Source organism: Panicum virgatum, chromosome 5K (genome assembly GCF_016808335.1).
Source record: "Panicum virgatum strain AP13 chromosome 5K, P.virgatum_v5, whole genome shotgun sequence".
In the NCBI taxonomy this organism is placed as follows: domain Eukaryota; kingdom Viridiplantae; phylum Streptophyta; class Magnoliopsida; order Poales; family Poaceae; genus Panicum; species Panicum virgatum.
Genome location: NC_053140.1, coordinates 34,699,849 through 34,715,893, shown reverse-complemented (window position 1 = coordinate 34,715,893; position 16,045 = coordinate 34,699,849). Strand labels below are relative to the sequence as shown.

The window sequence follows — 16,045 nt, the reverse complement described above, 5'->3', positions numbered from 1 at the left end:
TTTAAAACTCTGATGTAAACTACATCTCTTATCTACGTGATATAAAATATTGTGGAATGTTGTATCTCTGACTCGCCTTTGTGCGGGACGTATACTTGTGTTACGATCGGATATTCAGTGGTTACATCGGGATACCGGTTGAGGTGCGTTTAGATGTTTAGCGCACTCGATCTAGTGTAATTCAAAGTGGTTCTGCCACGGCTGGTATCAGAGCCAGATTAGTATACTCCGGATGGTACAACAAACTTTAGAAAGATTTTGAATAAAAAATGTACTCAACAAAAGTGTTGGACTCGTTAAGGGTTGTGCTTAGACCGTAAAACCCTAGGGTGATAATCTTATGGATATTACAAAATGACTATTATTTATATATATATATATATGACACCGCTATTGTACCCGAGCCAACCTCTGAGCGCGACACTCGTCCGCGCCTGTCTTCCCTCCCGCCGTCTGCGTCCGGTTTTTCTTTCACAAACCATGTCCCGCCCATCCACCTAACCGGTCCTGGATGCGCGCCACCCCGACGCAACTAACCGCGCGCAGGAGACGCCCACCACATGCGCTCGCTTCTCCCGCCCATTTTTTTTTCCCAGTTTGACCAAGCGTCCTGTCTCCGGCCTACGGAAAAAAGTATAAGCCAGGGAATCGCCCGTTTGTTCTCTCCGAGCTGCATGCATGGCAACATTATGCATACAAGAAGCCACAAAACAAATTTCTAGGGAAGGGAAAAGAAGGTTGGTGAGACCAAACAAGCGCTATGATAGAAAATTGATTCATATGCCCAGAGCTGCGGAAAACAAAAGGTTTTGTGCTCCAAAGAAATAAAATGTTTTGTAGTTGCGCGACATACAGTCAGACAGTAATGTTAATTTCCTAGTCTCATATACCAAGAACATGTTGATGCTAAAATCTCATTATCTTACAAACACCACACATTTTTTCTGTGCCAGCTCATAAATATCATAAACACCGATGGAGTCGTAATGGCATCATTATTTCTATCACCTGCCACTCCAAACTTATATTTTTATAAGAATCTATACACATAGGCTCTAAACATACCATTCTTACATGAAACTCAGAATCTATATACTGGAAAACAGATGCTTTCTGCACAAAATCCATCAAGTGATGAACAAAGGGAACTGTCCCTAAACACCTAATGGTGATGATGGGTACTGCTGAAAGATGACACTGTCAATGGAGATCGTGGCGTCCACCGCACCTGCAAAAAATATCATTTTAATATACTAGCGTCATTATCATTTTATAGATTGACTTTCTGAAAAAAACCATTTGAATGAATGTATTACAGATTGAGTGACAGAGCCCAATTACAAGCAGAGAGCCACTAACTCGCATACACAATGGTAATTAGGAGAAGGAATTAAATCATTAGCTGAATCAGAGAAAGACATTCCATAGATTGGGTGTAGCAAGCTCAATTTCAACTTGTTCTAGCAGTTTAGTTACTTATCCAGAGGAGGTAGGCCGCGCCATCTGATGTCAAGGGGAACTTGACACCTAAAAAGCGCTGCAGTTTAGATTGTGATGCTGGATCTTATGCTCGTGTGCTTCCAGCAATTTCTAAGTTCAACAACCTGCTTTTCCATGATTGTTCAACCATAACCTTCATCTAAATCGCAGCAGCAATGCACCTGTGTATTTTCAAGAAAAAGTTTTCTCCAATCCAGTCTTATGGTTTAAGTTTTCTAGATCTTTTGTTTAATTTATTATGTTAGCCATTTCAGTTTAGCCTGTATAGAGGGACTCAATATTAACAGTAGTGCCATCAAAAAAACTAAAACAAAGCAACAGAGATTACTAGATGTCATCTAACCTGCAATGTGTCCTAAGCAAAGTAACAGTCAGCAACCTTAAAACTTTAACATCATCCTGTGAATAGGATCCATGAACAATAGAGTATTAATCAGCTGCACTGAACATGTAAATATTTAGGTCAAACAAGGTCCAAAAGTATACATGCACCAGAGATTTCGTAATTTAATGGCAAAGGTCAAAGGAAAGGACTGAATATACTAAGTTTTAGCTATGAATATACTAAGTTTTAGCTATGATCAGCACAAAGGAAGTGCTTCATTTCTGCATATTCTTTCTCCATATAAAACATACAAAGCATGAATTAGGGCACCTCCGGTGTGCATGGACATCGAACTGTGAGAGGACAGAGGAGAACTTGATTCGATTTATACACTGCAGTGGTCAAACGGAAGCAAAAGATTCCTTGCGTGAAATGCAAAAGATGATTGGAAGCAAGGTAGTTAAATAATGGGCAAAAAGTAGTGCGTCAGTACGGTGTGCTCATCAAGACTACAGCTTGAGGCTGGTGAGAAAGAAATGGTGTATTTTATTATATGGTGGATCCCTCACACATTGCTGCGATTATGTTCGATTCAGTATAAATCGAATAAATCCTCTGTGGCGGTACCTTTTTAGTTGAGTTCGATTTGAACACTTGAGATGCCCTTATGAAGTAGATTTAGAATACAGTGAAAGACCTAAGCTGAAAACCCCTTCACTAGCCACACAAAAGAACTACAAATCCAGTTACTATGCAATTTTTAAACAGGAAAAACAATTATTTAATATAAAACTACTGAAAGTGCAAGTCAATTGTGCCAAAAAAATTGTAAATCAACTAAACAGGTTAAGCATGCCTCTGTCCAAGGAAAGATCAAGAATTCATAAAGTGGTCAAGCAGCAATAGGTAAGAGCTCACCTCTCATGCCTGAAACTGAGCTTCTCAAGGAGCACCAGGAGCATTTGAAGTCCTGGACAGAAGGAGACCCAACGGAATATGCTCCTTGTGTCCTCGGACTATCCACAAGTGAGGGAAATAAACTGAGAATAGAGAAATCATTTATGGTATTTTGAAAAAACAAATACTATGAACAATTAGTATTAAATAAAAAATATTAATCTCAAGAAACAATTAATTCACAGGTCATTGCCAAGCTCACTACAGGGCAGGGTAATTGTTTAACTGAACAAGAACGGACATGTCAAGGTAATTGTTATAATTCCCACCACAGAACAGAGTTGAAAGGATTGTGCTGGCGCTCAGCTTCTCAACAGAGGGTGTTTTACAGGCTGTATTTAGTTCGGAGCTGGTTGAGGCTGGGGGTGCTCATTGCCCGTAGCTCGCCAGTCAGGGACATGCGTAGGCAGCAGGATATCTCATGAATAAACTCAAGTGACGAACAATTCAAATGGGGTACATCAACATTTAACAATAAAATTATATGAGGCACCCAAAGTTCACTATGTGGAGATGAAGCTACGGAACTTTTGACAGAATGGGCAATTAAAGGAGATTTGATTAGATCCAAAAAATCAATTCGTCGGCACAACCTATGATGATGTATGTGACCAGGACAGGAGACCACGAAGCACAACAGAATATGCCAAAAATAGTTCAAACTGCTCAGGTCACCAAAATAGAATAAAGCTGAAATGGTTGCTCCTACACATGCTATCACTAAATTTGGGATTGCTAATAGGTACGCTTACTACTCCAAAAAACACCAGGGATCCAATCACAACTCATCACCAGCAATGTGGACAATCAATCACCAGCAGGGAGGATTGAATGCTAATTGACTGAAAATAGCAGCAGGTACTCAATTTAATTCTTGAACCTAATCATCATTATCACAAATAATTGTCGCCACCAACAGGGATAATCAAGCAACAACAGGTGAATCGAATTAATGTGAGAAAAGAGGGGCATCAGACTCACCGTAGGCATCAATGAATACTCATCCAAACAAATCTGCCGCTCCAGGGAAGGAACCCCAAGCTACAGCGGAGGAGATTGGATCCCTGGTGGCCGTCGTCTCCAATCCACAGGGCCGAGCCGATCGGAACCAGGGCACACGATTGACGACCAAATCAGAAGCAACTCGAACACCACCCTGCTTGGGTTGATATGCATCTGTGGGCCAATCTCTGCCGAGAATCCATCCTGCAAATCGACAGTGTCAGGTGCAATACCCATTGACATGAACACGGAAGGGAAAACTGAAGAATGATGAAACAAGGAAATAGGGAAAAGGATGACGCATCTACCGATTGCAACAAATTATGACCTAATTTGAACTAAACCTGGATGAATCACCGGTACGAACGAACAAATTTGACCAAAATCAAGGGGAATAGAATGGAGTGAGGATAGAGGAGCACCTTGCTCTTACAAGGGAACTAGATCCAGCGACGATTCATCAAAGAATGAGCACTGACAGACAAATCTAGAGCTTGCACGGAATTAACCGTAGGAACAACAAAAGATGAGGGGGAATCACCTGATCGGAGGGCAGGCCGGAGGAGGATCGGCAGCGACGGGAGGAGAGAGCGGCATCGGGAATTGCAGGGCGTCACCTTGAATGCGGGGATACGCAGGCGATTCATCCACGCTGTGCCATCGATTCATCCATGACCTGAAGGCAGGCCAGGGGAGGATCTCGTCGGTGGGCCATAGTAGGATCTCCTGGGGGTGACGACGACGGGAGGACGGTCTCGCGGAATGCCGTCGGGAGGAGGGAGCGCCGTCGAAGGAGGGGAGCGGCGACGGGCGGAGGTGCGGCGTCGGGAACGGATCGGCAGCTACGGGAGGCGCCAGTTCCCTGTGATGAGAGGAGCGGCGTCGGGAAACGGATCGGGAGCTGGGGGGCGATAGGAGGAACGGGGAAGGCATCGCGAGCTGGGGGTGGGGGAAACCGCTTCGGGGGCACAGGGGGACGCGGAAGAAAAAAGGAACCGGTGTGGCGTGGGGAGAACCCGAAGTTGGGCGCCGGCCCGGCCCGGGGGTGATCGCTGGCTCGGGTATGGAATATATATATATACACACATACATACTATGTGTTTTCTGCAGGTACATTAACCATGGTTCAATAGGTTAAGAACGGTTAGGATCTGCCGGCTAGATGTTATAGAGAGAGACGTATCTATGTTATGCCACCAAAATTAACCACGTAAGATCAAATGTATTTGGCAGTTATTTTTGGTTGTGAGGATGATAGAATGTGCATGCATTGTTAAAACTTGAATGTTATGTTTCTTGTTCTAGTTAGTAATGCTTGACCATCTTTTTAAGGACTTTTAGAGTGCTTATCTTGATTGATGGGTTAGTGAGAATTTGGTGAGTGCTTTTATCTAAAACCTAGATTTAGTTGACCTTAGGAGAGGTAAACTACTTGAGCTTAGATCGAGTTTTGCACCTTGATCTTTTGTTCAAGGCATTTTCAAGTGATCAACTAGCCTTGTTTATAGTTTGATCATTTTTTATTCTTTTGAAACTTTACGTTTCAATGAATCATATACTACAACTTTTTGTGTCCCTTTTTGGCGACATCTTACCATTTGAATTCTTGTTTCAGATGGCTGATGTTCCGGGCACTTCGCTGGATGGTGTGGGTCACGCCCACACCAACGGACTCCACTTGGAGGGTTTTCCTCGTCTTCTGTGGGAGTCTCTCCAGCTTTTTGGTTACACGGAGCCGCCACAGTACGATTGCTTCACTTATACAGCGGAAGGAGTTACCCGTTGCACTGTGAAGATGACCATACCACAGCACCCTTTCCGAGCTCACTGGCAGCCTATAGAGATTGAAGCATTTGGGTACCGCTTCGCCGACACTGTCGAAGCCACCGCTTTAGAGGCTATTACTACCTTCTGCGAGCAGCATCCCAATGAAGTGGTAGAGTACCCTATCGGCCTTTTCCCTGCTGTAGATTATCACGACCCCGAGTGGTCTTTTAGGGTGGAGCATTGTGCACACCTACTTGGGGACTTAGCGGGAGATATGGTACGTATGATGGTCAGGTTCATGAACGCCCAGCTTCGCCTTCAGGAGTTACAGCGCCGCGGCATTATCCACTTGGCTAGTGAGGCACAGGTCACTCATAGCAAGTTGGATAGGCAAATCGCTCAGGTGGAAGAGCTTCAAGCAGTAGTCACTGCCCAGGACTAGGTGATAGCCCAACGTGAAGAGACGATAGGCCACCGAGAGGACCAAATCGTCAAGAGCGATGCCATTATCAGCCAGTGCAACATAGTGATAGAGTTCCTTTAGGAGCAGGTTCAGGACCTCACTTCGGAGCTTGAGGATGCTAATGCTTATGTCGAGTTCCTCCAAGTGCAGCTGATGCCACCCGATGTTTTGAATCCGCCTGAGGGAAATGGAGAAGAAGACCCCGAAGAGATTGAAGGAGTTTCGGGCCTTGACTCTGAGCATGAAGGTCTATAGCCTGAAGCTCAGAGAAGTGACCTTTCTGTCGGCAGCAAGTCTTCAGTCGGCAACCTCGACGATTTTTAGATCGTCAAAGCTTTTAGGCTTGACTTTTCTTAGAAGTAGAACTGTGTAATAGGAAGTGGTGTAAGATAGCCTGGAGGGAAGCACCACTTGTTGTAGCATAGCGGTATGGGAGTAGTTTGTGACGTTTGTAGCATGATCACCGCCATGACTCTAACATGAAGCTTGGAATAAATGGCTATGTCTTGTGGAAACTTTGTCATTCCTTACATTTTGAGCTGAACTGGTTGGATAGAATGTGAGATGTGCATGTTATTACAATCAATATCATTCTATTTATAACTGTCGTTGTGCTCTTTTGATGTACTATGTTTTGCACTATACCATTTGATAATGGAAGTAAAGATAAACTGTGATCTAATGGATATCTTCCAAGATTCAGATGGTGGGCTCAACGCGCGGTACCCCGGAAGGGTTTAGCCATGGACAGGCTAGTGGATCTCAGCAACCACCCCCGCCACCTCCTAATTTGGCGGAAGTTATGGCCTTGCAAACTAAGCTACGTCAACTAGTGCAGGGGCAGTAAAACCAGCCACGCTCTCAGCAACGAGGACGTGAGGATCATATCCCCCCTGCACCTGGATATCAAAATTTCTTTGGTACCCAGCCCCCGCTGTTTCACAAGACCGATGAGCCCCTAGATACAGATGAATGGCTTCGGGCCATAGAGTCAAAGTTCACTTTATTGCCAGTACCATGCTCCGAAGCAACCAAGACTCTCTTCTCCACCCAACAGCTATGTGGCACCGCCCGCATCTGGTGGGATAATTATCGTGCCATGCTACCCGCCGATCATGTCGTCACTTGGGAAGAATTCAAGACCGCTTTTAGGGCGCATCACATTCCCGAGGGATTCCTGGAGCGAAAGTTAAATGAATTCTTGGTGCTTACACAACGCACTGTGCTTCAGTACGCACAGGTCTTCAATCACCTGTGCTAGTATGCCGGTCATCATGCAGATAGCGATGCCAAGAAGCAGGATCGTTTCCGTCGTGGTCTTAACACCAAGCTCAAGGAGCGTCTGAACCTTGTTCGCACCAACAGTTTTAATGAGCTGGTGAATATGGCCATCACTCAGGACGATTGCATTGCAGCACATCGTGCTAAGAAGAAGAGGAAGGCACCGACTGGACCCTCTGGTGCACAGCCACCGAGGTATCGTTTGGTGCAGAATACAGTTTCCAGGGCCCCACAAAGAAATCCTCCATCTGGCAGATGGGTTTTCAGGCCACCCCAGCAGCAAGGAGCAGCTAGACCTCCTATGCCGCAACAGCAACAATCTGGGCCAAGGCCAAGTTTTCGACAGCCCAATCGTTCAAATGGTAATAACCGTTGCTATACCTGTGGAAGTGTCCAGTAGCCCCCGAAACCAGAAGCCTGCCCCAAGTCAGAATTATAATCAGAACAACCAGGGCAAGGGTAAGAAACAAGTCATGCAAGTCAGGCAAGGAAATATCAACTTTACTACTCTTGCTGAACTTCTGGAGGGCGGACCAATTATGACGGGTACATTTTCTATCCATCATAAGCCTACAGTTATACTGTTTGATTCTGGTGCAATCCATAGTTTTATTAGTAATAAATGTGGGGCAAGAGTAGGATTGGAATCTAGTCATGCAAAGGCACCATACATGATTACCACACCTAGTGGTAAAATAGTTTCCAATCAGATTCTTAGATGTGTGCCAATTCAGTTGAGTAGCAAGCTGATTAAAACCGACTTGATTTCTCTAAGTCTAGAAGGTATGTATGTTATCCTGGGTATGGACTGGATGACCCAACATAGAGTACTATTAGATATCTCTTCCTGAGCTGTTGAGATTGATTCCCCATCTCAAGGAGCTACTACTCTTTATCTTCCACCGCAAGAGTACATCCTTCCTCGTACCTTTGTGATGGAAGGTGTCAAACTTGATGACATTCCGATAGTATGCGAGTATGCGGATGTCTTTCCGGATGACTTGCCCAGACTACCTCCTGATAGAGATATCGAGTTTGTGATTGAGCTACAACCAGACACAGCTCCTATCTCTAAAAGACCCTACCGAATGCCACCAAATGAATTAGCAGAATTGAAGATCCAGCTTCAAGACCTTCTGGATAAGGGATTCATCCGACCAAGTGCTTCACCTTGGGGTTGCCCGGCCCTATTCGTGAAGAAAAAGGATAACAACTTGAGGCTATGTGTGGACTATAGACCTCTCAATGCGGTGACAATTAAGAATAAGTATCTTCTTCCCCGCATTGATATCCTGTTTGATCGGTTAGCCGGAGCCAAAGTTTTCTCTAAGATTGATCTTTGTTCCGGCTACCACCAAATCAAAATCAAGCCATGTGACATACTGAAGGCGGCTTTCTCTACCAGATATGGACTCTACGAGTATCTAGTTATGTCTTTTGGCCTTACCAATGCACCGGCTTATTTCATGTATCTGATGAATTCGGTTTTTATGCCAGAACTAGACAAGTTTGTCGTTGTTTTTATTGACGACATTCTGATCTATTCCAAGAATGAAGAGGATCATGCAAACAACTTGCGAGTTGTTCTTCAAAGATTACGGGATCATCGCTTATATGCTAAATTCTCGAAGTGTGAATTCTGGTTGGATAGTGTTAAATTTCTAGGACATACTATCTCCAGTGAAGGCATATCCGTTGATCCAAGCAAGGTTCCGGAAGTAATGGATTGGAAGTCTCCTACTTTAGTCCATCAGATCAGAAGTTTCCTTGGCTTAGCTGGATATTATCGCTGATTCATCCCAGACTTGTCTAGAATAGCCAAACCTATGACCGAGTTATTAAAGAAAGGAGTTAAATTTGTTTGGGATGATAAGTGTGAAGAAGCATTCCACACTCTTTGAGCGCAACTAACTACTGCCCAGTGTTAGCTCAACCAGATAATACCAAGCCATTTGATGTTTATTGTGATGCTTCTGGCACCGGACTTGGATGTGTACTTATGCAAGACAACCGGGTAATTGCTTACGCATCATGAGCACTTCGGACTCATGAGAAGAACTATCCTACTCATGATCTTGAGTTAGCAGCAGTTATCCATGCTCTCAAGATATGGAGGCATCATCTTATGGGAACCCATTGTAATATCTACACTGACCATAAGAGTCTCAAGTATATTTTCACACAAGCTGATCTGAACATGAGGCAAAGATGATGGCTAGAGCTCATCAAGGATTATGATCTTGAAGTGCATTATCACCCCAGCAAAGCAAATATGGTTGCGGATGCACTTAGCCGCAAGTCACACTGCCATTGTTTAGAGGCGGAATCATTCAACGAAACTCTATGCAATGAAATAAGGAAACTGAACCTAGAGATGGTTCCACAAGAAAGCTTGAATCACCTAGCAATTGAGTCTACGATTCAAGAAAGTGTTATCTCGGCACAGCTACGTGATGAAGGTGTCGAGATTATTAAGCAAAAGCTGGCTCAGGGCGAAGAAAAGTACAAGTGTTTTCATCTAGATCGTAAGGGAGTTCTATGGTTCGACAATCGTATTGTTGTTCCCAAGGACCATCAACTTCGAAGGCAGATTCTTGATGAAGTACACCAATCAAAGTTCTCTATTCATCCTGGCAGCACCAAGATGTATCAAGATCTTAGATAGAATTATTGGTGGATCAGAATGAAAAGGGCGATAACTAAGTATGTTTCTGAATGTGATGTTTGTTAGAGGATTAAAGCCAGTCATCTAAAGGTAGCAGGTACACTTCAACCCCTGCCAATTCCATCCTGGAAATGGGAGGACAATAGTATGGACTTCATCGTTGGCTTACCCAACACATCCCAAAAGATTGACCAAGACTGCTCATTTTCTCCCCGTGCATACTACTTACTCTACTAAAAAGTATGCAGAAATCTTTCTTGATCAAATAATTCATCTCCATGGTGTACCCAAAATGATCATATCTGATCGCAGAGCACAATTTGTTGCACATTTCTGGGAGCAGCTATAGGCTTCTCTTGGAACTAAGTTGATTCGTAGCTCTACTTATCGTCCTCAAACTGATGGACAAACCGAAAGGGTAAACCAAATACTTGAAGATATGCTTAGAGCGTGTGTCATCCAATATGACAAGAACTGGGATAAATGTTTGGCTCTAGCCGAATTCTCATACAATAACAGCTATCAGTCCAGCTTGAAGATGGCACCATTTGAAGCGTTATATGGTCGTAGGTGTCGAACTCCTTCGAGTTTGTCACAGACCGGAGAACACAAAATTTTTGGACCCGACTTAGTAACTAAGGCGGAGGACAAAGTAAAAGTTATTCAAGCCAACCTTAAGCCGCTCAATCCAGACAAAAGAGCTATGCAGATAAGAGAAGAAAGCTGTTGCAATTTGAAGTTGGGGATCACGTATATTTGCGAGTATCTCCAACTAAGGGTGTTTAACAGTTCGGCTTAAAGGGAAAGTTAGTGCCTCGCTATATTGGACCCTTTGAGATCCTAGAAATATGTGGACCAGTGGCTTACCGAATTCGACTTCCTTCTCAGTTAGCAGCTGTCTATGATGTCTTCCACATCTCTCAGCTCAAGAAATGTGCAAAACTCCCTGAAGAAATTATTGAGCAACAAGACTTTAAAGTAGAGCCAGATCTATCATACGTAGAATATCCAATGAAAATCCACGACAGTTAGGAAAGAAGTACCAGAAGGGAAAAGGTTAAAATGTACAAGATCCAATGGAATCATCATACCGAGGAAGAAGCTACTTGGGAAACCGAGCTTTATCTCCAACGAAATTTTCCCGACTTCCTTAGGACGAATCCAGGTATCTAATATTCCAGTCCATTTTTAAGCTGGAATCTCGGAACGAGATTCTTTTTAGGGGGGAAGGTTGTGACACCTTAGGTGTCTAGCTATTAGAACATAGGTTAATGCACTACTACAGAATAGGCCTTTGTTCCAGGCCATTTGTCCTAGCAGCCTTTGGGCCCGGGACAATAGGTGCCTTTTGTCCCAGGTCCAACGGCTAGCCGGGCCAGTGGGGGGGGGGGACAGGGGCCTTTTGTCCCGGTTGGAGCCACCAACCGGGATAAAAGGCCCCCCTTTTGTCCCGGTTGGTGTCTCCAACCGGGACAAAACTCCTTGGCCCCCTTATCCCCTTCCCTCTCCCCCCGCCCGAGCCATTCAGCTCACTAGTTCTTGCTGTTCTTGGCTCGGGAGAGAGGAGTTCTTGCTCATTTCTTCACAACATTTGTGAAGATCTTTGATTCCCCGTCCATCCATCGGCGCTAAAGATTTGGGGCTTGTTTTTCTCTTCTTCCTTGGCTTGTATAGCTCATTTCATGCTTTAGAAATAGAGAAAATGTGTAGCTAGCTTATTTCTGGGACATTTAGATTGCATATGTTGGTGTGATTTTCTTTTAGATTTAGATGAGTATGTGGATAGTAGAAATTTTTAGAATGAGTGTAGACACTTCATGTGATGTACTTGTATATATGACCATATTGTGGATAGTTGATTTTTGTATTCATGAATGAATTAATGAAATGAGTATATTAGAATTTTTTGTATTATGAATGGATTATTTTGACACTCTAGTGATGTATTTATTCAGGCTCACATTGAAACCATCTAGAAGCTGAAAAAATCTTTATTTTGAAACAAGTATACGTCGTTAATATCCATCCAACGGTGATGGCACTACCTTTCGGGGATACACGATGCGCTATAAGGACGTCGCGAATCGGTTGGTCGCATCACCAGCACTTCCGATTGATAAGAAGACAGCATTTGACGCAGTCAGCATGGCCATTGTTGTACTGAGAGCATATCAACGAGCACGCTTTCCTGTGCCAAGTGCTGTGCCTATTAATCGTAAATGTTGGTGCTGCGACTGGCCGATTGGTGACATCCTTGTACCGCACCGTGTCCCCCCGAAAGGCAGTGTCATCACCGCAGGGTTGAGTTTACTGACATATACATTTTCAGAAATAATGGTTTTTTCTTCTTCTAGAGGGTTTCTGGATATTGAAAAGAGTGTACTCCTGGGACTGAAGGGTGTCAAAGTAATTAGAAGTTATAGAGATTTCTTTCAATTAATTAGAGATTTCTTTCAATTAAAGATACATTTCGTCTTTTTTATATGATTTCATTGTTATTTGCAAGAGTTATTAATCTGATCATTGTAATTGTAATAGTAAATAATATTTGCATTGTAATGGTAAGAATTTATAATTTTGTGGAAAATAAAGGTATTTTTCAGTAAAATATGGCTTCAGCAGCTGGAGGGAGTGGCGCCGGTGGGGGTGATCGTTGTCCTTCTGGAGAGAAGGGCACAACTCGAGTAGGTCGTCGGTCCAAAAAACCTAGTGCTTTTCATAGGGCAGCGCTCCGTTATTTGGAAAAAGAATATAGAGAATGCATGGCAAGGGGTGAGGAACCTCCATTTGATCTTGAGGATTTATTGCGGCGTTACGGTTCATCACCACCAAACTCGGAGGTTTCAGCTCCGCCATCTTCTTCTGCGCTAGCAAGAAATCCGTTAGAGCATTCTGCGTTCCAACGCAAGGACGGTTGAAAACCTATGTGTTGCTGTCCGAATTTTTAAGTTTCATGTATAGTACTCCTTTGTTAAGTTCTGTAATGGATTAAGTACTCCTTTTAATTAAACAAGATGTATGATGGATATTGCAGATCTTTTAATTATTCATGTTATGTTACATTTAGTTTAATTTAGGTTTGATATATTTTATTTATTCGATATGTGTAACGAATTCAAATCGATTTATTTAAAATGCTGACGGACCGGTAATGGATGTACAATGCTAACCGACGTTCGAAAGAATTCATTGATGGCCAGCATTATTTTTTGTCTGTGGCTGAGGCAAACAAGCAGAATGGTTTTATGTGCTGCCCGTGTGTTCATTGCAACAATAACAAGGATTACTCATCTTCAAGAATCCTACACAGCCACATTTTCACAAATGGTTTCATGGAGAAGTATGTTTGTTGGACGAAGCACGGAGAACAGGGGGTTACCATGGAAGATAATGAAGAAGAAGATTTTGACGACCACTTTCCCGGGAATGCTGGAATCGGTGCATTCGATGACGATATTCCCATGGAAGAGCCCGAAGTAGATGTAGCAGAACATGATCCCAGAGACGATCTGGGCAGGCATTGCACAATGTGTAGGCAGACTGTGAGAGTGAAACGGAGCGGTTGAAGTTTCAGAAGTTGTTAGAGGACCACCGTAAGTTGTTGTACCCAGATTGTCAAAATGGATTGAAAAAACTTGGCACCACCTTGGAGTTGCTGCAATGGAAGGCGACAAATGGTGTATCCGACAAGGGATTTGGTGAATTACTCAAACTTGTTAAAAAAAATGCTTCCTAAGGACAACAAATTGCCTACCACAACATATGAAGCCAAACAACTTGTTTGCCCTTTAGGATTGGAAGTGCAAGAGATACATGCATGCCCCAACGACTGCATCCTCTACCGTGGTGAGTATGAGAATTTGGATGCATGTCCCGTATGCAATGCATTGCGTTACAAGATTAGAAAAGATGATCCTGGAGATGTCGAGGGGGAGCCTCCCCGGAAGAGAGTTCCTACGAAGGTCATGTGGTATTCTCCTATAATACCACGATTGAAGCGTCTATTTAGAAATAAAGATAATGCTAAGTTGATGCGATGGCACAAAGAGGAACGCAAGAAAGACTCGATGTTGAGACACCCCGCTGATGGGACGCAGTGGAGAAAAATAGATAAAACGTACCCTGAATTTGATTTGGATGCGAGAAACATAAGGTTCAGTTTGAGTACAGATGGCATGAATCCTTTTGGTGTGATGAGCAGTGGTCATAGCACTTGGCCTGTGACTCTTTGTATGTACAATCTTCCACCATGGCTCTGCATGAAACGAAAGTTCATCATGATGCCAGTGCTTATCCCGGGTCCAAAGCAGCCAGGAAATGACATTGATGTGTACCTAAGACCATTGGTCGAAGAACTCTTATTGCTCTGGGGCGATGAAGGTGTACGGATGTGGGATGAATACAAACAGGAAAACTTCAACCTACGAGCATTGCTGTTCGTAACGATCAATGACTGGCCTGCTCTTAGTAACTTGTCAGGACATTCGAACAAGGGATACAAAGCATGCACACACCGTTTAGATGATACCGATAATATATGGTTGACTCACTGTAAGAAGGTTGTATACATGGGCCATCGTCGGTTTCTTCCCATCAGGCATGCGGTATGAAAGAAGGGCAAGCATTTCAAAGGCCAAGCGGACCACCGAACAAAACCGATGCACCGTAGTGGTAAAGACGTCTTCAACATGATAAAAGATCTAGAAGTTATTTTTGGAAAGGGATCTGGTAGCCAACCTGTTCCGAACAAAAATGGAATGGCACCCATGTGGAAGAAGAAATCTATATTTTGGGAGCTACCATATTGGGAAGTCTTAGATGTTCGTTATGCAATTGATGTGATGCACCTCACGAAGAATTTTTGCATCAACCTGATAGCATTCTTGGGAGTGTATGGAAAGACAAAAGATACAGTAGAAGCACGTCAAGAATTGCAACGTATGGAAGAACGAGATGCCTTACATCCACAACAGCGATATAATGGACAACAATAGTTAAGTCCTGCCAGCTATACTCTTAGCAAGGAAGAGAAAGAAACCATGTTTGACTGCTTGAGCAGTATAAAGGTTCCATCTGGATACTCATCCAATATAAAAGGAATCTTAAATTTGGCAGAGAAGAAATTTACAAATCTCAAGTCCCATGACTACCATGTGCTTATGACCGAACTTCTTCCGGTTGTGTTGCGGGGGATTCTGCCTTATAACGTCCGGTTAACCATCGTGAAGCTATGTGCCTTCCTCAACGCAGTTTCTCAGAAGATAATTGACCCGGAGAATTTGATAAAGTTGCAAAACGATGTGGTGCTATGTCTTGTTGGCTTTAAGTTGATATTTCCACCATCTTTCTTCAACATCATGACACATCTGCTAGTGCACCTTGTGAAAGAGATTGATATCCTCGGACCAGTATTTCTACACAACATATTCTCATTAGAAAGGTTCATGGGGGTACTCAAGAAATGTGTTCGTAATCGAGCTCGTCTAGAAGGAAGCATCGCCAGTGCCTACGGAACTGAGGAGGTCATTGACTTTTGTGTTGACTTTATTGATGACCTTAAACCGATTGGAGTCCCTGAATCGCGATATGAGGGGAGACTAACTAGAAAGGGTACATTAGGAAAGAAATCTTATGTCTGCACAGATGATTTCTCATTCAAGAAAGCGCATTATACGGTTGTTCAACAATCATCCTTGGTTGACCCATATATCGAGGAACACAAGAAAATTCTGCTATCCAATTTCTCGGAAAAGTCTGAGGCATGGATTACACGTGAGCACATGAACACTTTCTGCAGCTAGTTGCGGAAGCATCTAATGCATAACATGGATATAAGTGAACAACTGTTCTTATTGGCTAGGGGACCATCTTGGAATATCTTAACATACCAAGGGTACGAGATAAATGGAAACACATTTTACACGATAGCCCAAGATAAAAAGAGTACCAACCAAAACAGCGGTGTTTGTATGGATGCCACAAACAATAATGGAAAAAAGGACACATATTACGGCTACATTGAAGAGATATGGGAGCAGGATTACGGTCCCAATTTCAAGGTGCCTCTATTTCGTTGCCAATGGGT

General features: G+C 43.3%; 1 long non-coding RNA gene across 1 annotated transcript; it reads right to left on the bottom strand.

Moving 5' to 3' along the window:
* Positions 1-858: 858 nt before the first annotated feature.
* Positions 859-4,790, bottom strand: LOC120709550. Its single transcript, XR_005689726.1, has 3 exons — positions 4,326-4,790; positions 3,764-3,988; positions 859-1,228 (listed from the first exon to the last, which is right to left on the bottom strand). It is a non-coding gene; the product is annotated as an uncharacterized LOC120709550 (long non-coding RNA).
* Positions 4,791-16,045: the final 11,255 nt, after the last annotated feature.